We start from the raw sequence: 26,835 nt of genomic DNA on the forward strand, positions 1-26,835 counted from the left end.
GTATCGTGAGATGGTTTTCCTGAAGTAACACAAATTTTTACAAGTCCCTTAGTTAGAATAGCAAGCTGTAAATTATCATATTTACCATATTTAAAATAAGCTCCAATAGATGTCTAAATAGGGAATTTAGGGGAATCCTACCTAATAAGACTGGTCAATACAGTGCTCTTGAAAATGACTTGATATAATAATTATGAGTAAAGGAAGCTGTCTATTAGGATTAAAATATGTTTTTTATTTATCAGAGTTGTATCTGAACTCTAGCATTATTACTTTTAAATGCGTAATACTTGTAATTTTGTAGCTTGTTCTTGGTGTTAATCAGATAAAGTGATGCATTTATTTGTCACATTCCCCAAAGGGAACAAATGGAAAAGTCATTAGTACTCCTGGCACCTGGTCAGCCATTTCAGCTGGTATCTGCTCTTCATGAACTGTATTTCATTTGAGATGACTGCAGGCCATCTTATATTGCTAACAAAACTTGGATTAATATAGCAGATTTTCATTCTACAGCAGTTAGTTAAACCTTCAGAGAGGTAATGAAGGAAAACATGTGTGGAAGAGAACTTGTTCTCTGAACTTTATTTCTGTTGCTAAGGCAACCTCTTGCTCAGTCTTTATAGAATATGCTCAGAGCAGCTGCCTCATCTAGTGTTTTAGGCATTTCAGGCCACAGCATCAGGCAACAAGGAGAGACTTGGATATTAATATGAAGTTGAAACACAAAGTAGATTGTACCAGATCAGGAACAAATTTATCATTTCACTCATTTTCCACAAAAGTATTCCCTATGTATCCACTGTCTTCATTGAATCATTCAAAAAAGAAATGAAATAAATGGGTCAGAGGCTGGGAGACTTGAAAGTCAAAGCATGATTGCTGAGAGTCTGAGATATGCCTTTTGGTTGCATCATGCCCTTAACACTTCCAGTGTCCAGAATGAGAATGATTTGGAGAGTTAAGCCCTAGATTCAGCAAATAGACCCATCCTGGAAAATAGCCATTGATAGTCCTATCCTCCATGAATTTATTTAGTTCTTCTTTGAATCCTGTTATAGTCTTGGCCTTCACAACATCCACGAGTTGATTGTGCATTGTGTGAAGAAATACTTCCTTTTGTTTGTTTTTAAACCTGCTGCCTATTTGGTCACCCTTAGGTCGTGTGTTATGAGAAGGAGTAAATAACACTTCCTTATCTACTTTCTCCACACCAGTCATGATTTTATAGACCTCAATCATATTCCCCCCTTAGCTGTTTCTTTTCCAAGCTGAAGAGTCCCAGTTTTATTAATCTGTCCTCATACGGAAGCTGTTCCATACCCCTAATCATTTGTTGCCTTTTTCTGTACTCTTTCCAATTCCAATATACATTTTTTGAGATGGGGTGACCACATCTGCAAGCAGTACTGAAGATGTAGGCATACCATGGATTTATATTGAGGCAATATGATATTTTGTCTTATTACCTATCCCTTTCCTAATGATTCCCAACATTGTTAGCTTTTTTTTTTGACTGCCACTGCACAGAGGAGATGTTTTTCAGAGAATTATACATGATTAATTTTATACATAATCATTTTCTATGTATAATTGGGATGTTTTCCAATATGCATTATTTTGTATTTATCAACATTGACTTTCATCTGCCATTTTGTTGCCCTGTCACCAGTTTTGTGAGATACCTTTGTAGCGCTTTGGAGTCTGCTTTGGCCTTAACTGTATTGAGTCATTTTGTATCACCTATATATTTGGCCACCTCACTGTTTACCCCTTTTTCCAGATCATTTCTGAATATGTTGAGTATGTCTGGTCCTAGGACACCACTATTTACCTCTCTCTGTTTTGAAAACTAACAATTTCCCCCTATCCTTTGTTTCCTATCTTTTAACTAGTTACTGATTTATGAGAGGACCTTCTCTCTTATACCATGACAGCTTACTTTGACAAGTTCCCTCACCCAAGGCTCTTAAGCAAAGGCTTTCTGAAAATTTAAGTACACTATATCCACTGGATCCCCCTTGTCCACATGCTGGTTGACCTCTACCCCCCATCCCCCAAGAGAGCCTTGTAGAAGGTGATGTGATCAGGGGAAGAAGATATTGAACAAATTTGGCCAGGACAAAGAAGGGAAGGATAGAATTTAGCAGAAGAGGTTTTGGCCAGTACCTGCTCTTTGAACTCTTTCTTCAGTTTAAAAGAGTCAGAGAAAAGGACATTTCTACAGCAGTAATAGTCACATCATTTTCCAATAGCTGCAACAGAGCCATCTGAAAATAGTGATGACTATTCTGCAGTCTGGTATCTTTCAAAATAGGAGACTCCAGAATCTAGATGAAATTATTGGGTTACATTTCAAGATTTTCTGAATCTGTAATATCTATTTGGAACAGGGGTAATATGAAATTTTATGCAGGAATTTGCAGGAATAGGCTCTGCATTTGTCAATCATGGTTTCTGCATGTTTTATTGGGGAAATAAATATGTCAACATATTGCTTGCTTCTGAGATATCAGTCTTTAAATTTATCTCTGTGAAAGGCATTACTTTCCCCAATAAAAAGTTCCATATTTATTTAGATTTTCACACAGGACTATAGGTGCCTAACTTTATACATTCAAGCTTGAAAATTGTGGCTGAAGTTATTAGACCTTCTAAAATTTCTCAGAAGTCTTTCATATTATATATAGGGAGGCAAGAATTAGTAATTTCTAACTCTTCCTGTAATCCATCAATTTGTTGCATAAATCCCAAAACAATTAATTTTGAGACTGAAAAATTCCTCCCATCATTATCCATTAATTTTTATTAATCTTACCTCAACTCTGCTACAGCAAACAAAGCTTCTTTAAAATTCATGTTTGTCTGCTCACTTATATTTCTCTAGCCATCTCAGGAAACAATATTTGGTGCCCTTGAAAAATATATCTTTGGGGTAGTACTTCTAGTTACTGTATTTCTGATGTTCCAGATGGGGGAAAAATGAGATGAGAAAAATATTTTGGGGGGGGAGAATATGTTTGCTAACTTTATAGCTAAAGTAATCAACATGTCTCTTACTAGCTACTTAAATAGTGGTATGATATACTTTTAATATGCTCTAACAATGAGTCCGGTGGACTCCAGAGGACCCAAGCACATGAGCCACACCATCAGGGGCTCATTCACCTGCACATCTACTAATGTGATATAACCCATCATGTACTAGCAATGGCCCATGTACATTGGCCAAACCAGACAGACAATCTCTACGTAAAAGAATAAATGGGCACACATCAGACATCAGAAATGGTAACATACAAAAGCCAGTAAGAGAACACTTCAATCTCCCTAGACATTCAACAACAGATTTTAAAGTAGCCATCCTTCAACAGAAAAACTTCAAGAACAGACTTCAAAGAGAAACTGCAGAGCTACAATTCATTTGCAAATTTAACACCATTAATTTGGGCTTGAATAGAGACTAGGAGTGGGTGGCTCACTACAAAATGAATTTTTCCCTCTCTTAGTATTGACACCTCCTCATCAATTATTGGGAGTGGACCACATCCACCCAGACTGAACTGGCCTTGTTAACAGTGGTCCTCCATTTGTAAGGTAACTCCTTTCTCTTCATGTGTCAGTATTATTTATGCCTGCATCTGTAATTTTCACTCCATGCATCTGAAGTAATGGGGGTTTTTACTGACGAAAGCTTATGCACAAATAAATCTGTTTGTCTTTAAGGTGCCACCAGACTCCTTGTTGTTTTTGTGGATACAGACTAACACGACAACCCCTCTGATACTTGTAATATGCTAGAAGCACAAGATGTATTTTAAAAGTTAGTTGTTAAAAATGACGCTGTCACAGAAAAAAAAGTTAGCTACTAGATGCTACTAGTTATTAAGACAGTTGATGACTTCTATCATTATGGTAGGGCATTTATTCTCAGATTAATTATGACGCAAGACAGTACCTACTTCAAAACTGAAATCATAGGGTATCAAAAGAGAAACATCCCAAAACTCAAAAGGGATAAAACTGATGTTTTTAAAAAAATAGAAAAAAAAATTCTCTAGTCCCTGCTGTCAAGAAAACAGTATAAATTCTAATTTAAACAAAAGGTAGGGGAGACAACTGTCCTAAGTGATCTGATTGCTGATAACAGCTATAAATTACAGTATTCTGCAGGACTGCAGACACCACTTGCCTCTACTAAGTCTGAGAAAAGTGACTTTATATTCTTCATCCATACGTCTGAAGGGATTCACAGCAGGGATCCAGAAATCAAAGTTTGGGATTGATTAGAAAATTAAATGAAAATTGTGGAGTGCAGTTTTCCTTCATTGATCTATCATGAAGATAGACTACATAAAATGGAAAGCTTTGGCATTAAAGGGTAAGAAACTTATCACAGATGGAGAAACTTCCTGGTAATATCTGCAACTATCAATTAATTATATCCAACAGCGCTCTGTAGAACTCAGGTTTCTAGGAGACAATACATATTTTTGCCCAATATGTCTAAAGAATACAAATCTGCTTTTATACACACATACTGTACAATCGTATGTATTGATTTAGAAATGTTTGCAGACATGCTCTATTTTAATGCCATTCCCATGAAATTCATTCAGACATAGTACATTGTTTCAAAATTGTAGGATATTCTTCTCTTGCTACTTAAATTACCCATCCAAAGCAGGATACAATTTTTTTTATTATATATATACTTGATCCTCCTGCTGTTCCATTGAAGATAATTATGATTTAAAATTTTGCCATTACAATGTTTTTAGTCTGAAGGTGTAGCAACTACTAGGTCTGATGTTCTTGACTATATTCTTAAGAATGAATCATGATTTTGATTCAAGTATAATATAATGCCCTTTGCATTAGAGCAAGGGTGAGGAACCTATGGCCCACGGTGCCCCCTCCCCTGGGGCTGGAGCCGTGAGCACCAGCTTGCCCCAGTCTGTGGGTCAATGGCCCATGACAGGAAAAAGGTTCCCCACCTCTGTATTAGAGGGTGGCAGAATGGTAACCCATAGCAAAGAAATGTCACATTTCTTCAAATTTGAAGTGAATACAAGTAGAACAATTAATGTAAGAAAGCACTGATATCATAACAGATTAGAACAACTAACATAACAATGATAACACAGAGTCACAAAGCTACCAGTGTCAATCCCAGGAGGAGTCCAAGCCTTGTCTATCAAGCCAGATCACCAGGACACACTTTTCAACCCAAAATGTACCTATACGGTCATGTTTATTTTCAAGTAGTCCTTAGAGGAAAAGACTGGGAAACCACCACTGACCCCATTGGTCCACACTCTGAAGCAGACACCTAACCAAGGGTTTGAGAGACTTAGGTGCACAAGTCCTGTTGACTTTCCTATCCTTTTGGAAAATTCTACGTACAGCTCCCATGTGTCAAATGATAGCATAGACAAGTTTCATATGATAACAAAAAAGACACCACCACCAACTTCCATGGAGTCAGAAAAGCTGAGACAGAAATATATTTAAAACACTTACCATAGATTGGAATAAGTAAAGTACTGCAACAATGAGGTGTTTTAATGAATTCCAGATGGAAATAGCAGAAGCCATTTGGGGTCCTAGTTATGCTTTAAGAGGAAATAGTAGAAATAAAGTGATTCAGTAAGCAATCTCTAGGTCAGATTGACAGAATACTATTTGCTGTTTATGTGGGCCCTATATTATGGGGAGATATTTTTCCAAAGCACAAATGACATGTAGCTCCCATCTGTATCTTTGGGAATCTCCACTTACATGACCTGATCCAATAACTTCACAGCAGATTGGCTATACCAGAGACTTATTTTTTCAGAATGAGTGATGCCTGAAAATGGAGGTGTTATAAGCCATAACCCAATGTTGATCAAGACTAGGGAGAACTTCAGGGATCAACTAATTTGCAGCTGGTACTCTGAATCAGAAGATTGACCCAGGGTGGCTTTTTAGTCACATAACTCAGTCATACTTATATTCTCTCCATCTATTGAAGTGAATGTGATACTGCCAGCTCATGCCAACACCCCTACGCCTCAACTGAACACTGACAAATGCACCGCCAGACACTGGTATGGATCACCTATGTTTTTGTATTGTTAAAATAGGCATTACGTTTATGACAATGAGTTTAGACTTTATGAAATGCTTATAAATTGGTGCATGTATTAATCTCACTTATAATCTCTCTATCCCATGTTAAATTTAAATATTTGCTCTGTGACTGTGAAGGTACCAGTCAGGAGAGAAGCATTACTAAGTGTGAATATCCATTTACTATAGGAGGTGTTCTCTCCTGCCAAAGAAAAGAAGGCCCATAGACAAACTATTGTAGAACCTCAGAGGACAAAAGACTTTGTTGATTGCTCCCCCACACTCATGAAGAGGAGACGCACATGAGAATTCATTCCATCAGCTTGGACTCTGGGGGGGAAGAGAATAAAAATTCCTGACAAGAAGAAACTCAATCTTTTTTGCTGCTTGACACTTGGGAAGGCAATATTTCTTAGTATAGGCAAGGGCTCCCCAGCTGCTTAGCATGGGTCAGCCCGAATGGACATATAACACTTGCTCATTATGGAAGCATCTACCTTTTGGAACTTAAGACTAACTGTGTGTGTATATTTACATGTTTTAACCTTGTAAGTAACTAGTTTTGTTTTTCTTCATTAATAAATCTTTAGTTTATTATAGGATTGGCTACAAGCATTGTCTTTCATGTAATATCTAGAGTACACTTGACTTGGGGTAAATGACTGGTCCGTTGGGAATGGGAGTAACCTGAATATTATTGTGACTTTTTGTATAATGGACAATCTGTCACAAAGGCAAGCTTGCCTAGGTGGCAAGATGGTACACTAGTCTAAGGGGATTGTCTGTGACTCCATGTTAAGGCTGTTAAGTGCCTGAGGAGTTCACACTTGGTTGGTGAAATCTAACTCTAGAACACAACCAGTTTGGGGTTTGTGCCTGATTTGTGACAGTCTACCCTGATGTCATTATTCATGTGCTTGAGCCATTCCAGACAGCTTGACAGTGAGGATACTAATTCTATTTAAGTTTTTACACCACACACTCATCCCTGTAGTATGAGCACCTTCCAGAAGTGCATAAAGCCATGTGACTACCTAGCTGTTTGTTCTCATCTCCTGCCCCAATGAAGTAATGTGTGGCATGGAGTGCCTTGTTTTGGTAATGTTTGTGTTGTGTGTGTATATTTAAAAAAAAATAGTTGTATATGTTACAGAAGATACCATCACGGACATGTGCCTTGCACTTAGAGCTTCTGCAAGGTGGCAAGGTTTGGGACTGTACTTAGTTCCTAGGGGAGTTCATTCCAGCCTTGGACTTCCCCCCAAGAACGTTCTGTCTGCCACAGATGTGGGAATGTATTGCTAACTTGGCGGATGGGAGTGTGGGAAGCTAAGGCATTTAGGCTTCAAGGACGGGCTAATTAGGCTGTGAGCTGTGTAGTGAGATGCTGGCCTTGGGCTGGTTCTCATCTGCCAGTAGGCAGTAAACAGGATAATAAATCAGAAAGTTGTACAGGATGACAATTACCCTATGAAGTTATAGCTGTGCCTGTGTGTATCTTATTAACCAATTAGCAATTGCTTGATTGCCTGCCATAATTGTATATAAGAGCATGCTGGAGAGAAATAAATGACTTTGCTACCAATCACATTGATTGTTGGGCTCTGTCCATGCCCGCTTGAGAAGCACTGAGATGCAACACACAGAGACAAGTTTTACCCTTATTATAGAAAGCTCCACTTGGCACAGGAGCATAGCTGTTGACCACAGACATCACTCTAGACCTTTAGGTGCTCATTTAGATATCCTGGGCCCAGACCCTGGAGAGCCTTGAAGATAAGGACTGAGACCTTGAACTTTATTTGAAATTCTATGGGAAGCCAGTGTAGAGAGAAGAAGATAAGTTGTGCTGTAGCAACACAGGCTACCCCAAGCACAAACCTTTCAGATTCTCTAATAGCTGAAGTTTCCTAAGTTCTGAAGGCTTCATGCCAAGGTATATTGCATTGTTGTAGTCCAGCTGAGAAGTGATAAAGACCTGGCCTCAGTTATTCATCCCTTTGTCTGAGAGGATAGGATGGAGTCTAACCACCCAGAGATGGTAGAAATCCTTACTAGTGGATGCTGCTATGTGAGATCTTAGCATCAGCAAGGAATCCAAGTGCATTCCTAAAGTATGAACCAGTCTGACCAGTCACAGAGGTGTAACTGCAACCAAAAGGAGACTGAATTGTGAGACTGCAAACTCTTCAAAATGCCGCGTTCTCTATATGAGCATTGCCTCTGTCTAAGTTTCAGCCAGCTGTTCTCCACCCGTGAGCAAATCTTGTCCACACACTGGTGTTGTGTGGCCATATGTAGGGATGGATAAGTATATATCTGTATCACATGCTTGCTGCTGACACTTAAGCCATATCATCTGACCAGTTTACCAAGTGACTGCATGTAGATGAACCACAGTGAATTTATCCTTGTGGGAGTCCACAAATGAGGAGTCTAATAGTGGAGGTGGCTTCCCCATCACTGCTCTTTGGGTATGCCCTTCTGTGAAGCACTCAAATGGTTTTAGCACATTATCCTGGACCCCTGCCACTTCTGAGATGAGGCAGCAATGTGTTAAACTCAGCAAAGGAGGTCTAGGAGGATGAGAATGGATGTCACCCCTCTATCTATTGAAGGGCCATCCATCAATGCCACTAAAGCAGTTCCCATTTCATGGCCTAACCTGAATCCAGATTGAAAATAATATAGACTTGGCACAAGTAGTTGAGCTTGATGATGCCTAGCTTCTCTATGAATTTACTCAGAAATAGGTTGGACACTGACTGGTATTTGACTAGAACTGATGTACTTAAGGTGGATTTCTTCAGTATCGGTCACACTACTGTATGTTTGAAGGAAAAAGCTAATGCATCCTTCAGAGAAGGAATATTCCCTATGTTGGTCAGCAGTAGCAGAAGTTGTTCATGACTCTTTCATAAGCCAGGAAAGGCATGGGTCAGATTCTTGGGTCAAGACTCCTGTGAAATGTTCAGCACTTTATAGCAAATGAACGTACTGAATTCCAGGAATCCAGGTGGTCTGTTGATTGGTAGCTATAGGAGGAGTGTATGCATACTGTTTAAGACTTCTTGAGTGTGCACGATCATTTTGGAAAAGTAGAATGATAGTTCTTTGTATGGGTTGGCATTCGGTTCTGATGCAGGTTGTAGGCGCTCAGGAATGATGAATCCACTTACCATCTTCAATTAAGGCTGATAGGAAGGTTCTCTAGACATGTAACACAGCCTCAGAATAGGCTTTGAAGGATTTCTATCAGGCTTTGTTTTTCCCATCATCAACAGTCAAGCTTCCACATCTCTCCCTCAATCTGACACAAGATGTCAGAACACCAAGGAGAGCTTCAGAGGCAAGGGGGGGGGGAAGGAGCCATTTGGGGGCCAGCTTGTTGGTGGGCAAGGCCAATATGGGATAGTAGTGAGTCACCAGGTCTTTGGCTCCACATCTTGTGGGAGGTGTGTAGTTGTGCTTTAGCAGACTTGAGAATTGTTGTAATACATAAATCTTCATGGTGAAATCAATATCAATGGTCTCTCTTATTACCTCAGAGCCAGGACATCTCTGATCACTGTCTTAATAGAGTGGGGGAAAGGAGCTGTCTAAGACAATGCCTGGGTTGCAGTGTTGTCAATCTCCCACGGTATTCTTGCCAGCAAGTTAAAGAAGTATGGATTTTGTGTGTGTGTGTCTGACATACATTCTGTTTGCATTGGCCGTCCCCTTCTAATAGTTTTTATTTTCTGTTTTAATGATGGCTCATTCCTGACTACTCCACTATGATTACATTATGTCTGTTAATGTACTGTGGGCTGTACTGTAGGAAGAAAACAATCAATTTTCTCGTTATTAAACATAGCCCAGACCAAGTAAAATGAGTTTATCCACAGACAGTGAACAGGGCCAGATCCTCAGCTCATGTAAACTGGAGTAAATCCACTGATGACATGGGGTCTTATTTTAATGGAGCTATGTCAGTATACATCAGGTGATTACCAGGTCCATATTTGCTACCAATATGCGTACTGATCAAGAGAAATGCATGCTCCCACACAATTATAAGCATCTATACATGCACATATAGGACTGTATTCTACCTTAGACTTACCTTCTACAGCAGCTCTCTCAACTTTTCTTCTCCATATTACTGATATTCACAACAGCTGAACCCAGCTCAGAACAGGGTTGTTGGACTCCTGTGAATAGTAGATGCTCTGAAATCCAAATTTGGACTGGACTCCAAATTATGCAAATAGGATTTTAAGTTAGCTTACTGTAAAGGTTGAGTCCCAATAACCTCACATTTCATAGTGTTCAAAGTCACAGCTTGGACCATATTTAAATTAATTTCCTAAATTTTACCCATTATTCTGTAGTCTCAGCAGTATTTCATATTGCTAGTGGAAAACAAAGATGTAAAAAATATAAAATAAAAATAAAAATAAAAATAGAAGTCACACTGACTGTAGGAAGCAGAAAAAAGATGAAATCTAGTTTAGATGGAAAAAGAGATTGTGGCTCATAAGACAGGGAAAGCAAGACCTCCAATGCAAACAAAGAACCTGGAGGAAGGATTTTATGACTATTGGTGCCACTAGACTTAAACCAAAAGTGAGATGTTGGTACTATATATAGTACCCCAAGAAAATCTCATTACTGCAAATAAATATTCTTTAAGCACACAAACTTTTCCACTGCTGGAATCTGATTTTTTTTTTAAAAAGTCGCAATTGCATATAGCACAAAAAACTTAGCACAACACAGCTAAGAGGAGAAATGAATGTGAAACTATCACCAGTATTTAAAAGCAAACTTACCTGTAAGACACTTTACTATTGAGGCCCACATTTACAAAACCTTGCAACTGCACAGTGGATAAGATGCCTAAGAGGTACACAGGAACATTTGTTTTTCATATTCGAAAACACCACTTTTATTTGTGCATGCATGCTAATTGTGTATTACAGGTGATTAGGGTTGTGAGTTGTGATATCTTATTAAATGAAACCAGTTGGCTTTGGTTCACTGACTGCAGTTCTAATGTAGATGCTACTAGTAAAACATCTGCTGTTACCTTTGCAACATCTGCCTCTGCCTCTCAGCAACCAATGTAGATTGGTTCATACTAGTGAGATCTCAAGTGATTTCCTGCACATATCTACACAAGTAATGGCTATTTTCATTTTACAAGTATTTATAAGGAAGGGATTTGTGAAATGTTTGCCAATAGGAGAGCTCCCCCACCCCAAATCTGATCCAGGCTATTTTACTATCCCCACCAACAAATAGTTTTCACTAGGAGCATGGAAAAAAATTCACTATAGCAAAATTACAAATTCACTTCCAGAAATATATTTCTTAAATTCTGCCATATAATTCAGGTGAACCTTATGGTGACGCCCTTGTTCACACTGGTGAGCACTTACTATTGGTCTTACTTAGATGTCCCCCCATTTCTGTTTTATCTAGCCACCTCACAGTCTTTGAATGTATTATCACAATACCCCTATGAGGTGGGGAAGTACTACTATCTTCATTGTACGTACAGAGAAATGAAGCACACAGAAACAAAGGCTGTATTTACATTATGAATGACAGGTATGATTTCCCCTATGCTCAGTGAGCTAGAGTGAGTATAAATAGCAGTGTAGATACAGTAGCATGGGTAGTGGATGCATACACATGGATGAGACATGTCAAATACACACCCAGTTTTGGGTCTCCTCCCACTATGGAAAGGATGTGGGAAAATTGGAGAGTCCAGCGGAGGGCAATGAAAGTGATGAGGGAGCCGGGGCACATGACTTATGAGGAAAGGCTGAGGGAACTGAGGATATTTAGTCTGCAGAAGAGAAAAAATGAGGCAGGATTTGATAGCAGCCTTCAACTATCTGAAGTGGGGTTCCAAAGAGGATGGAGCGAGGCTGTTCTCAGTGGTGGCAGATGACAGAACAAGGAGCAATAGTCTCAAATTGCAGTGGAGGAGGTCTAGGTTGGATATTAGGAACCACTATTTCCCTAGGAGCATGGTGAAGCACTGGAATGGGTTACCTAGGGAGGTGGTAGAATCTCCATCCTTAGAGGTTTGTAAGGCCCAGTTTGACAAAGCCCTGGCTGGGATGATTTAGTTGGGATTGGTCCTGTTTTGAGCAGGGGATTGGACTAGAGGACCTCCTGAGGTCTCTTCCAACCCTAATGTTCTATGAATAGTGTGCCTCAGAGAAGTGTTTTCTACTCAAAGACATTTGAGGTTTCTTCAGAGTTGGTGCCACTTCCTCAGAGCTGTGACTAAAAATACAATTTAGCCTGCGAAGTGTACTACTATGGTACATGCAAGCATCTGGGGCCTGATTTTCAGAGCACGGCTTCCACTTGTGTGACATCACATGCATGCACAGATGTGTGTGTAAGCAATCTGAGGCCAAACTGAAACTTCTCACTCTGTGGTGATTCATTTTATCCACACTAAGAACATACGTGTAGAATGGTGATGGAGAAACCTCAAAAGATTTTATATTAATCTCAGATGAGAAATTTGGGTGCTTGTTAAGCCTCATGAATTTGTAATATTGGACGTGGAAGCTCACAAGATGTTCTCACAAGGGATATCCAGTGCTACTGCTTTTTAATCATGTGAAAAAGAGACTTTTCGGTTGTGACTCTGGAAACAGAAATCTAGTTTGCACTAAACTATGAAGTAAAGGTGCTTGCAAAAATAATTTTAAAAAATCCCAATAAGTGGTTCTGGTTCATTTCCAGTCTTGGAAGAAGGATAATGTTTTCGGCTTTATCTGAGCTGATTCACCCATCCATATAATAAAGCACAAAAATTACTACATTAATCTAGATGGACAACTTAGAAAATAGCCTTTTATATTACTCATCTGGTCTTGACTCAAGGCTGAATTTTAATCAAACAAATTTTGGAGGAAAATACATTGCACAAAGATAAGTGGGCTCTTCAAAACCTACCACCATTTACATTCCCTAGGACATCAGACTGAAATGAAATGAAAATACATTAACAAAAGTCAAAGTAACTAGACTGCTTTTAAAAAGCCAACATAAATATTAGATTTTGATGGATTCTGTAGACACAAAGGGAAAATTAAACTAATAAGCCAACAGATAGATTCAGAGACACTGAGACAGCCTGACCTGCAGTACTAGCAAATTTGCACCCAGATTCACCACAAACACACTGATTGGAAGGAGTTATACAGGACTTTCATTACTTGCTATGTGCAACCACACTGAACTCAAAGTGATTATCTGCATGTAACTGTGATCCCAGTTTGACTCACCGACTCCAATCCTCAAGCTATGCTGGGCACAGGAACTAAAAAGGGGGAAGCAGAAGCTGGCTTTATATCCCCTTTATCTCCCCACCCCCTTTCCAATTCTGAGCCCAGCCAACTTAATACAGCCCCAGTTTGTCCACAGTGAGGGGAAATGGTAACATTTTAATATGCAAGAACTAGTGAAAAAAAAATTCAAGTTGAGACTTTGAAAAGTTTCTCTAGAAATGACATTTGTCCCCTCTCCCCATGCTTGTCTCTTCCCCTTTCCTCCGCCCCACACACTGCACGAGCAGGGGGAATCCCTAAGTGGCAGATTCCAGAAGTGGGTCATTAACATAACAGCCACCTGTAGAGGTGTCCAGATGGACCCAATAATTAGAGCCTATTTCCAACACAAACTGACCAATTCTACTGAGAAATTGTCATCCATAATTGCTTCTGTGCACTAAGCCACAAGAAACAGATTTCAAATAAAACTTCTATCTCATTGCTGATGGTCTTAGCATACCAACAGTGAAAAAATCCATATGGCATAGTGTATATGATGTGTTTAACAAATGCATTAGCTAGCACATGTTAATTAACAAGCTTTCAAAACACTATGTACTGTCACTAGTGTAGAGGAAGCGGTGGTTAAAACATGTGAACTGGACATGGTCCAGGTCACCAAGTGGTGTTTGAAAGTGCTAATTAACATATGAACATAATAGCTAAAATGTTTGCTAAGTACAAATAGTTTTGCCAGGCTTAACAAGGCCTCAGTCACCTAGAGAGAGACTGTACTGAAATAGGAAATATGTTCACAGCATGCACACACACAACAGGTGATACTATTATTGTTAAATTCCATGCAAGGAGTGTAATCTCCAACTGTGTGCAGAGTCATAGAAATCCAGCCATCCCTAGCAATAAAAGGAATTGTGAAGCTTAGAGTCTAATGCATCAATTTGGTAACAGCTGTTTAGTTTGTGAAGTCACAATTGATCAAGATATTTCATAAAATTAATTATTTTCCACACTTAAGATAGCTAACACAAAGCAATGATTACACAGGGATATTTTTGTATTTCATTGAAATGTTTTTGAAGCTTCTTATTCGTTCCCTTGGAAGGGAGCCTCTTTTTTAGAGAGTCACACACAGCAGTAATCACATATTAGTCTGCATAGATTGATGTAGCTGCCATTTTCTCCAGGAAAATCTCTGAATGGGAACAAATGTTTGTTATTCACACAAAGGAGTTTGGCCAGAACTGAGAACCCTCCACACATTATATCAGGTGATACACAAGACAGTGCTGAATTATGATTATCCTTAGTCATTTTACTCTAAATTCTCCCTACTGCCTTGTTATAAACTAAGGGCTTAGGTTATGGTTTTAATCACCAGGCTTGAGTAAGGAGAGGCATGTTGATACATGGGGCCAGCACCAGCCCAGGGAGGGAGCTATGCCTGTGAGATAGGAAAATTTCCCCTCTGGCTCCCCTGTTGCTCCAAGGAGGAAGTGATCAGCTACTGGCCTATCGAAGCAGTTGATTATGACACACTCCACTTTGGCCAGCAAGTGAGTTAAGGTAGAGCAAGAGCAAGTTACATGGGCTGTGCTCACTTACAATACAAGAGGATTTTTTCTCATCAGCATGAGCATGTAGTCTAAGGATTGAATTCACTAGGGAGGGACTTAGGCTATGCATAGGGTTGGCAATTTTGGCTGGACATATTCCTGGAGGTTTCATCAAATAATCTTTAATTAAAGATTAATCTAATTCCAGGAGACTCCAGGACAATCCTAGAGGGTTGGCAACCCTAGCTAAGCAACACTCATTGTTGCAACCTGTAACTTTTAGACATACTTCTGCCAACTGAAATTCACAACTCTGATTAAAGACGCAGGCTCCCCTATAAAATGCACAAAGAGAGTCCATCACCAGCACTCAGTGGGGAGCTGCCTAAATTAGCTAATAGGAATAGCTGAGTAGGAGTGTGGCCTGAATCTGCCTGTCAAGAAAATGAGGCACCTAACTCTCAGGCAGAGGGAAATGCCTTCCTTCCCTTGGGAATCACAGCTCTGAACACTTTCCTGGAGTTAGACATGTAAGCAGAGTCAGGATGAGCCCCACCCCGACATCTGGTGGTAAATTATGGGGAGTGCGGAAAGAAGTTTAAAGTGTTGCATTGGTATTTCGGTTATTTGCATCAGCACTCCCACCCCACTTAGCATACCACAAAGCAGCATGGGATGGTTATTTTCACAGCTGTGGGAGCCCCAATTTCATTGTTATTGAGGCAGGAGCAATAAAATGTTGTCACCCCAATTGAGTGAATGAGGAACTACAAAACTGTCTTATGATAGAGGGTTTCATTATCAATTAAATAGCACTTGCTAGACAAGGGACATGGGTTCCAAAACCCAGTCAAGAGAGAGAGGCTGGGGACAGATATCTGTACTGGGTGGTGCAGGCTTCTTCTGTGAGCCAGAAGCACCAGTTCCACCTCTGCCTCTCTCCACTGTGGAATGTCAGAGTTAATTTTTGATTCCCTTAAGAATCTAGATACAGGTTACTGAGCTGAACTCACTGGCACTGGGGCTCCCCTACTATGAGCTGGAATCACTGAAGAGCTGGACTTGCTGAGCTGAGAGCACTGAGTACTGTGCTTATGAGTGGGGGAGCCTGAAGCAATACTGTGGAGCAGAGCAGCTGGCAGAGCGGAGTGGAGCAGTTTGTGCAGCCCTGGGTGAGTGGAGCCAAGCAGCTCGCGAGGACAGCCGGAGCAGATCACAGGACAGCTGGTGGACCAGAGCAGCTGGCAGAGCGGAGCAGCCCACAGAGCCAGCAGAGCTGAGCGTTTGCAGGGACGGCTGGTGGAAGCAGAACCCCTCGAAGAGGCAGGGCAGTTGGCCCCGGACCACGTAAGGTGCCCCTTTTCTACCCAGGCTGGGGAGGGGGATCTCTGCAAAGAGACTCTTGAACTCTGGGGCTGCACTGACCCGGGACAGAGACTTTTGGATTGTGGGACTTTTGGGACTGTGGGTGATTTGGGGGTTGCTGGACTCAAGGGCCCAGAAAGAAGGACACGGCCCAATTTGCTGGGGTGGGTCTTTGCTCACGGATAGACCTATGATCTCTAGTTAAGGTATTTTCCAAATTTAATGCTTGTTGTTGTTTATCTTATGTAATTAAACCTTTTCTGCTACACCAAGAGTCTGTGCTTGCGAGAGGGGAAGTATTGCTTCCTTGAGGCGCCCAGGGGTGTGTGTAAGATTTTCCCAGGTCACTGGGTGGGGACTCGAGCTGGTTTGCATTATGTTGTGGGGAAGGGACCCCTAGGTATTGAACCTGGCCCTTGCTGCTATCGTTTCAGCCTGGCAGAGGGGTTACAGACACTTGAGAGGTCACCTCTCCTCCCCCACTACTAGAAAAAAAAAAAAAAGAGGTGGCAGTGCCACGCCTTCTAGGACTTTAGGAAGCAGCTGAGCAGGGATTTTGTGAATACCATGTGCTGGCCATAGGTGTCTGATGCCACTTCATATGTCTAAATCCCCTTGTCAATCCCATCCAAGCAACTATCTAGCCCTCTGATAGGTGCTCACACCATTGTCATACCTGTGGACGGGGATCCTCTTCTCTCTTTGGTGAGGCACCTAACATTCACTGGTGCTGAGAGAAATAATGAAGTGGGGAAAAAATAAAGAAATTGGTGTCAACTACAGCTGCAATCCTTTTAACTCTTGTGCACAAAATGGAGAAGCTAGTTGCCCTGCTCCCCCTCCCCGAACCTTGTATGCCCAGAAGCTAACTGTATCTTGGCCTCAGTTCCTCAGACAATTGCATTTGCCAGATCTTAAAAAATAAATAAATAAAATTAAAACATTTTGAGATTAAGCAATTTTAAAGGGTAGACTTTTATTCTTATAGAGACACTAGTCAGAAGGCTATGTTCTGGCTGATGCAGTGATTGAAAGACTGATCTCTCCTCCCCCAACCCCAGAACATTAAAGGACAACATTTAAATATTTTTACTGACATTCTATCATTTTTCTAGTACAAGTGTCAAGCTTAAAAAGGCCAAAGAATCCAGATTACATCTTAAATAATATTTATACAGTCTCTGAATAATGTAGCATTTCAAAGCCACAGTAGATTCAGGCATCTGTTTACAGTCAGATATGTCTACATTTTATAGACTCGAAATATAGTTATCAAATATAACCAAGCCTCTGCAATATTAGAGCATAGTTACCACCCTTAACGAAGTATAAATTGTGAAGGCACAAGGATAGATTATATAGATGAAGGTGCCCAAGAAAGCTTTGAAATTATCAATGCACGAGTCTAAGAAATGCCACTGTTTAAAACTAGAAAAGCATTTTAAAAAAAAAATAAAGGTTTTACTAAAACTGCCATGTGAATTAAGGCTCAGTTTACTTTCTAGCAAGAGAAAAAAAAATCAGTATGCTAGTCAGTGATGTAATCAACATATTCCTTTATTGGTGCTGTGCTGCCCAATCCTCCACTAGAGCATATTAGCCTTTTTGTGGAGTTCAAAATTCGTATGGCTGCTTGATGGACATCTTTCATTGAAAATTTAAGACTTATTATGCTCCTGTAACAGCCTACCTTATGAGCCCTTGTTAATTTTTAATCAGGGAAACAGCAAGAGTAGCAACATCTGTTGCTTGATAAAAGTAGACTAGAAAGGTTATAGAACCAGTATCCCCATAGTCAGCAAATGAGTGGCCTTGGCTTTTCTAAAGCTTGTACAACCTGGCACCCACATTTCAGGAGGACTTCACTGAACACTAGGGAGGGAAGAAAAAAAAAGTCTCGGGGACTTTGTTGAGCCTGCACTATACAAGTCTGAAATATGACTTGCATAGTTAGCATTCCCTGAATAAGTGGCTCTCTGTAAAGCTTTTTACTTTGACATCGGTATTATGCCACAAGGCTCAACTGAACTCAGCTGAAGAAACAAAATCAACAAGAAGTTTTGTAGTGCTGCACTGTGAAGTTATCTGGCTAGTCCAGGAGTGTTTAGTAAATGGGAAACATTCCAGCAGGAATTAGGAGTGTTCTGTCCCAACCGAATCAGGAAATCCATTTCTCACAGGTTCTATACCTCCTGCTTTCTTCTCATGGCAAGTTCACTTTGACATCCTTTCCTTACCAACTCACAAGTCTTTTTTAAACAGTCTCCCCCTTTATAAATGGGATTTTAGAAGTTCTGTATGTATATAGCTGCTTATATATTTCTAAACCTGCTATTTAAAATACAAATAGCTAATTGCATGAGGAGCACAATGCTGAATTCTGAACACTAACATATCATACCCCTTTCAGTATTACGTAGCTCTTGTAATTTATAGTTGTGGCTTGATGGCAATGATTTCAGTTGCCTAAATTAAAAGTTTCCTAGGGGATCTTGAGTGTTCCTGTATAATTTGTTAAAACGCAGCTGAATTTAGATCTCAGATCAGATGGACCGAGATTTTTCTTTACACTTAGTTTTTCCATTGACTTGAATTACACCAGCACTCAGAAGGTTGTAGATATCAACATTTGCAGACCACCACCATATGGGCCCCCAATTTTGATGGGGCTACTGTTTTTGGGTGCTTTATAAACAGACAAAACATGGTCCATTATTTCAATGAAAGCATGCTGCTAGTCTGGGAATTTAAGTTCTCACTTATCTAACAACATCATCATCTAATGAGAAAAAAAGCTAACTAGATGCTCATGTGAATTAGTTATTCCAGCAGTTCAGTGATATGGCAGTTTATGACTGTTGATTGAGGCCCTTACAAACACATCATTAACATTATCAAAGCTAACATAACCAATGCTTTCATATAATTCCTTTCTCTTACAAGAGTGTATTCTTGAGAAATTTGGTCAGTCTGTTGGAGCTGTTCACTTCAGCTCTCCTATATAGTCACAAGCATTCCAGCTAGCGGACCATACTCTAAACTGCCTCTAAAACTGGCTGTTTCTGTTTACAAAGGCAGTTTTCTTGTACCTGATTCCACAGTTGAATTCTAACCATTCAAAAATAGGATTTTAATTAAACACTCAGACCAATATTTTCAACCTTGGCATCCTAAACTTGCTCTAAATCTTGTCTCTCTCACCAACAAACGTTGATCCAATAAGACATATTACATGATCCACCTTGTCTCTCTCATCCTAAACTTATACAAACAATAGCATATATTTGGATGCCTATGGTCTGAGCACCCACAGTTGTGAGTAAAATAGCGAGCGCTGTGGGTGCACCATATCTGAGCACACTGGCACCAGGCCATACATTTAAGTGTCTAAATAAAGAATATGGAAGCCTAACCTCAGGCAGTCAGATTTGAAAATTTGGCTAGGGTCCTTCAACAGAGTATCAGCACTTGTGGGCACTAGTGTATTACATGGTTTCACACTGCATTGCTTTATCCTGTGTCCTTCGTGGCAACTCCACACATTTTATGATTAATTGACCTCTCAAGTCATTAACCTATTCAGCATGACATTGTTGGCTTGATAGTAAACCAACTGTGCTTTTTCAAATGGATCTAAAGATAATACCAATTGAAAAGACACTCTATTTCACTATCCAGAGTCCCTAGAATACTGGCAATCCTGAAAGACTGTTTTACCAACAATTCTCCCTTAAAAAAACAAAACCAAAACAGACAAGTTCATAGTTGGATCATTTTCCTCAACAATCCAGTGGCTAGAGAGTGGAGAGGGAGTTTACTCACAGTGTAATCTTGAAATTGAACTGTTCTAAAACAATATAGCCTGAGTTACATGTGATCACCTTTACTGAAGTCTTCCTTTACCTTTTCCATGAGATCATGCCTTTCACTTGCTCAAAGAATTAAAAAACACAAACAAAAACAAAAAACACACACACAAAGTTGTGTATCCTGAAGCTTGAAAAGCACACAATAACACTGTATATAAAAGACAATATGTTTAGAATTCAGTTTTGTTTGTGAAGGCAAGAGTGCTTTCATACATCTGCTATTTACAGTATGCTTTGTGTTACAACTGCTAATTTAATGGAAGTTCTTTTTTTTTTCCAGCCCATAAATTCCAAAGTGCCTCTGTAGGTTTAAAAAAAGAATCCCAAAGTTTTGATTCAGCTCCTAGCAAATTGACAGAGAGGCAATAGCACAGCAATGTGTGAACCTTCTCACTGAAAATCAAGCTAACACCCACATTGTCACTGCATCAGGACCTCACCATGTGTATATCCCGATAAGCATGCGCCCTCCTTTTCAGAAGTCCACACTGCTGACCTTGCATTCATTGCAACAGAAAGGCTGCTGCTGGCTGCAGTAGATTAATATGAGCTCCAATAGCGTGGTTTTTGATTAAGGTCCTGAGGTTAAAAAAATGTAATTTGTACCCCACAAGGTGCCATAGTATGAACAGTGACAGCAATTAATCCTCCGCCTGCTGATGACAGTGATAAAATACCTGCTGCTGCCTCTAATAACTTTATTCATGTTCCAAAAGGAAAATTTACATGCTCCATGAATGTGAAAGAAAAAAAAATTACACTTTTCTTCAGCCTGAAAGTTTTTAATCTTTGAAGTTAATGATTGTTTAACAAACCCATTTATTGAGACATGTTTCAATAAAATCTTTGAGATTCTCATTTGCAGGATTAAAAAAAATAAATCAGATTTCTCACAGAAGTTGACTAACTGCAGGGGGTGGGATTGTGGCGGGGGGAAGGGAGCTTAATTAAAATCAGGATGAAAAATACAGGCATGTCTGAGGGGAGACCTAAAAATCTAATATCAAATGTGTTAAGCATGTGATCAAGATAAGAAATGTTAAAAAGATGATTAAAGTTCTAATCCTTAATGAAATCTAAAATACAAGTGCAGTATCTATGACAAGCTCCTACAGGCTCACTGTTCAAAAATGAACTTGCATACAGTAGGCGATATTCACACTTATGATAGTACTCCTGTTTTTCCATGTCTCCAAAACTGGCACATTGTTTATACAGAATTTAAGTTTGATTATTTCATTTTTCTTTTTTTAAAAAGTGCATCTGAAAACTTAGATTACATTTATATTTCTGAAAAGATTAAGATGTTAGTTTTCATTATACACACACACACCACACTTGTGGGACCATACTCCATATCCACCTCAGTTTTTACAGCTCCTTTATGAACAATTGTCACCAAAGTTTCCTCTTCACATACTATACTAAAATCACTGTTGTAACTAATGGACTGCTTTGAGGAATTTATTTCCCAATGCTTTGGGGATACAATCTGGCTAAAGATGGTTATAGCACTTGCTTCTGTAATTAAGCATCTAATCCTATTCCAATTTAAATCACTAGTGTTAGATATATGTTCCTGTATGAACAGCAGCCAGGTGTTTTCAGTCAGAATAGCCTTTGTAACAGGCCAGCCCCCTCCCAAACACTCCATCATGGCCAGAGGTAGAGAGCATTCTGCTTTTGTTTCTCCCCTCCCCCTTTCAGTAGCCACTGTCCATGGATAATTCAAACCAAGCCCCTCTTGGGATCCATTTAATTGAGTTCTCGGGTACGCTTTGGCTCTGTAGGCTTCAAACCCAGTTCAGAATCTCTCTTCTCTCAGTGGTTTAAGCATTGGCCTGCTAAACCCAGGGTTGTGAGCTCTGTCCTAGAGGGTGCTATCTGGGGATTGGTCCTGCTTTGAGCAGGGGGTTGGACTAGATGACCTTCTGAGGTCCCTTCAAATCCTGATATTCTATTATTCTGATTAATCCAAAACAACTCAAAAAACAAACTCACAATCTTCTTCTCAGCTGGCTTTTATAATCCGTCACCTGCTTAGTCATGGCCTACTCCACACCTCCCTGCCTAGAGAGTTTTCTCCCACTCTCTACAGCTTCTTCAGCTTTTCCCCTGCTGACTCAGGGCTCTGTAAAAGTCTTATTGCTTCCTGTAGCATTTCCAGACACAGCCATAATCTCCTGGACTTACCTTTACTACAACTTCCTGCTCTTTTTATCCTGGGATCACCTGATTGAACCCAGATGTGCCTCATCTTGTAATAGGGCAACCTTAGCCCCTGAATCTCCAGTTTACAGGCAAGTCACCCTGTTACACCTTTATTTCAGACTAAGAATCATGAAAGAATGAGAAAGATTCCTGTGTAGGTGCACAATGTCTTTGTAACACTCTGCATTGAATACAACCTAAAATGACACCAGTAAGAGGATTTTATTCCATTTAAAGTTGCTGTGTCCAGATAACAACCCTTGTTCATCACTGCAGCCAAAATGACCTAAGGGAAGCATAGAGAAAGGAAGAGGTAGGGCATAAAAGATTTGTTTGCTGCTGCCTCATTCTGAGACTTCTATAATGGCCTGGTCTCAAGCTTGGTGTAGAGACCAGATAGCAGTATTGTCATGGGGGAAAAGCAACCTTGATGGTAATCTGTAATATCGCCATGACAATACCAAGTCTTGAATCTAGCTTTATATCTTGATTGATTGGATTTTCATGAAGAATGTGACCCATAGGTCATTAGGGTAGCCCTCACTGTAAATGCCAAGGTCTGGGCAGGCTGCAAAAAGGAGAGCAGATTCTCCCCAAATCAGGTGGCTAACACTGAAGTTAGACTCACCAACCAGTCATCAACTTTGTTTCTGATCCCCAACACTGGTTATCGAGAAGCTAAAAAAGAAATCACCCCCTTTTATTTCATTCCAGTTCTCTAGCTCCCGATCAGCACATATGTCCAGTACAGAGAGAAGTTACTTAAAAACTCTGCTCACTACACAACATGTTCTTCTGAACCCCAAAGGGTCAGCCATATTCCCAGGTCAATTTTAGTTTGGATCTTACCCAATATATCATGCTGTCAGCCAATCATTTAGTGTCTAAAACTAAAGGTTTATTAGAAAGAGAAAGGAAAGAACAAGAAGAGAGTTGTTAAACAGTAAAGCAATCAGAATTCAAAGCCCATAAGAATTCAAAGCCCATGTAAAGGCTGAATCTCCACTCTGACACTCCGAGTGCAGAAGTGGGGCCCCACAAGGATTTTAAAAATTAATATTTGCCACTCAAGGTTTGCATTAAACACCGAAGTTTACAGCTTTTCTCTGACTTTGGCTTGGTAAACGCTGCCACCACCCAAATGCAAAAACAAAACAAGAAACAAAACGCACCTTTGAACCCAGGAAGGAGCACTTGGGAATCCCTTCTTGTGGGGTACCCTCAAGCCCTTTCTCTCTCACACACACACCTGCCCGGGGAAGATCTGAGAAAGAAAACAAAGGAAATTAGCTGTGGCTACCTGCTAATCAAACAACATATGCACAAAGGTTACAAGCAAACAGAAGCATCCCTCGGATTAGCACAGAGCAGTCCACAAGCCAATAAGAAATAAAAAAAATAACCCTAACTGCATCTTTTTAGACATTCCCTAATTTTACTTACATATCTGAGGCTCCAGATAAGAAGGTTTGAGGTATGAATTCATAATCTATAATCATACCTGGCTTAAAAGCTGGTTACAGCATTACTGCTCTATGTTCCTGCAGTCCAAAGAACAACAGACAAAGGGAAAGCTTCTTTCCCAATTTTAAAAAGTTCTAACTTCCCATTGGCTCTTTTGGTCAGGTGCCCACTCATTTTCTTTTACCTGTGGGCTTGTTAACCCTTTACAGGTAAAGCAAGCATAGAACAGACCAAGAGGGATTTTACAGCTAACTGTCTGGCTGGGTGTCTATCAAAAGGAGCTACTCTTCCCCTCCTCCTTCATGTATCACAGCCCATATATCAGGGTCTTAGCAGTACTGGTGAGTTTGCTGGCTGGAAAGTCCCTCTGGAGCTTGGATGGGTCAGTCAGTCCTTTGTTCAGAGCTTCGTCTGTAGAAAAGTTGCTCCAGAGGTAAGAAGCAGGATTGAAGACAAAATGGAGAAGATGCAGCTTCCTTTTTATATCCTTTGCCATATGGCTTGTACTTCTTTTGTCCCACACACAAGCTTTGCAGCACATAGCATGGAAAAGTCTTGTGTCCATAGCCATGCCCCTACATGTCTTGCTGACTCATATGGTGTAGTCTGTGGCTTTTTCAATGGGTTTGTTGTACAGTGGATGTCCCGTGGTGGGCCATCAAGCAGACAGTGCTCATGCCATTCTGTCTGGGAGTGTCACCCAGAAACACAGCACAAGTTTTGAAATAGAGATATACCATATATTTCTATAACTCACCATACAAAGGTGATACAAACATATAAACAAGATTATCATATTTAGCCAATCATAACTTTTCCACTGATACCTTGCATGCCATATCTTGTAAGATTCATTGAAATTCTATAATATCGGTATCCATAATATCATAGTGTCTCCAATATTCCATACAGTGTCACACAGACCTACGTGCTCTTTCATATTAAAAGTAGCTCTACTTAATGAGCTATTTAAAGAGCAATACATAGCAAAAAGAGGATTTTTCCTTTGAACTCCAACCTTTGTTTTGTTGAGCAAACCAAACATTATATCAAGTTATTTTTGATTTTCATGATATTTTGGATACAGTACATTTCAATATGATATATTGAATTAGCATTTGAAGTTCTTAGGACTTAAACATAGTTGTTTTGTTTTGTTTTAAACTCATGCCAATATATGGATGGGATTTTTGAGTTCCTTCTGGTACTTTAATTAACAAATGAAAACAGAGGTGAGGGGTTGTATGTATTTTGCATCACACATTTCTTTTTTCTATAAACTATTTGTATGGTGGTAAATAAATTTCTGACTTTGGATTCTTATCAAAACCAAACTAGGGAGCTGCAGACACTGCGCACATTGAAAGGCTAGAAAGAAAGTGAATAGGGAGGTCACCAAAATATTCCTGGACATAGGGTGTTTGGTGATACAGCATAGGGACATCCATTACAACCGACCAGAAGTTTTCAGGGAGGATGGTGTACATTTTTCAGGTGGAGGTGCTGACATGTGGATACAGGATGTGAGGGAGTGGATAGAATTGTGATATCAGACAGTGTGGTTGGGTGGGGGAAGTGACCAAGTTAGTCACTGGCATCCCCTGTGGCCAGTTTCCAGGGAGGTTAAGAGAATAAAATGAATGCTTCCCAGAAGTAAAAGACCTGGGATTTTGGTGATTGGCCTTGGGCTCATATGATGGGGTGAGACCTTGTGGCCTGCACAGGCTGATGTCAGACCTTGTGGCCCTCGCAGGCCAAAGTCCTCACCCTGCCTCATCCTCTGTCTCTCTTGTGGCAGGGAGGGTGCTAGAATGCAGAGACAGCTGAGTCCTGGAGGGTAGGCTGTGGAGATACTGCCCTGCATTATGAGTTATACGCTAAGGAGCCTATAACTCTGGTGCCAGTTATAGATTATATGGTAAGGAGCACTGTAACCCACCCACACTAAAACCTAATACATTTCTGGAGTGTGCAGCACTCCCTAATGTCCTCATTTTGCAGCTGTGTCTACATCACAACATCACAAGCCATAATTGCTTGCAACTGAACTGACCATTGTGGTTTTTTTCACATCATAGTATTTGAGAAATGGAGTTGCTGTGGTCATTTATTTTACCTTTTTGAAGGCAATTTCTTGATTTGGCCCCCATAGCCGCAATGTGTTGGACTTTTATAGTTCAAGATGGTATGATGCATATGGTGTTACCTTGAGGCTGAACATAATAATACAGTTTTAGCACCCCATTACAATTATTGCTTAACTTTCAAAATCCCATTGGCATTTCTCTTCCTGGCTAGCAGACTGTTCTGTCACAACTTATGTTGGGTGGGGTTTTCAAAGTCACTGAGAATTAGTATTAATTTAATGGGAGTTTTACCATCTAAGGGCTTGGCTACACGTGTGAGTTACAGCACATTAAAAGGAGCACCAGGTGCACAAGCTCACTACCTATTCACACTGGCAAGGCACGTAGAGTGCTCTGACTCCACAGCTAGAGTGCTCCTGGTACTCCACCTCGGCGAGTAGAATAACATTTGATGCGCCCCCGCTGGAGCACGCCAGTGCCAGTGTGAACGAGGTGTTGCATTACTGCGCTCTGATCAGCCTCAGGAAACATCCCACAATCCCCTTAAGTCAAGTAGCCACTCTTATCATTGTTTCGGATACGCCCTTTGAAAGCTCTGTTTGACAGCCAACATGCTTATCTGCTCTGAGACAAAGCAACTATTACTATGGAATGCTGTGTGTGAGAGAGAGAGGCAGGGAGGGGGAGGTCTGCTGCTGTCTGAACTTACAAGAAAGCATGCTGCCATGCTCTCAGCCCCCCAAAGACCCACTCTCTCTCCCCCAACATAGACACAATACACTCCCTGTCACACTCCACACACCCCCTTTGAAAAGCACGTTGCAGCCACTTGCATGCTGGGATAGCTACCACAATGCACTGCTCT

The 26,835-nt window shown here is 40.3% G+C and overlaps 1 long non-coding RNA gene across 1 annotated transcript in view; it reads right to left on the bottom strand.

Annotated features, from left to right (window-relative positions):
• Window positions 1–22,382, bottom strand: part of LOC120408403 — a 28,186-nt gene extending 5,804 nt beyond the window's left edge. Inside the window, exons 1-4 of the long non-coding RNA XR_005600673.1 lie at window positions 22,210–22,382; window positions 17,016–17,069; window positions 10,220–10,307; window positions 5,524–5,615 (exon numbers count right to left, since the gene is read on the bottom strand). This is a non-coding gene — a long non-coding RNA (uncharacterized LOC120408403). The remainder of the gene's footprint in view (window positions 1–5,523; window positions 5,616–10,219; window positions 10,308–17,015; window positions 17,070–22,209) is intronic.
• Window positions 22,383–26,835: the final 4,453 nt, after the last annotated feature.

Source organism: Mauremys reevesii, linkage group 6 (assembly GCF_016161935.1).
Source record: "Mauremys reevesii isolate NIE-2019 linkage group 6, ASM1616193v1, whole genome shotgun sequence".
Lineage (NCBI taxonomy): Eukaryota > Metazoa > Chordata > Testudines > Geoemydidae > Mauremys > Mauremys reevesii.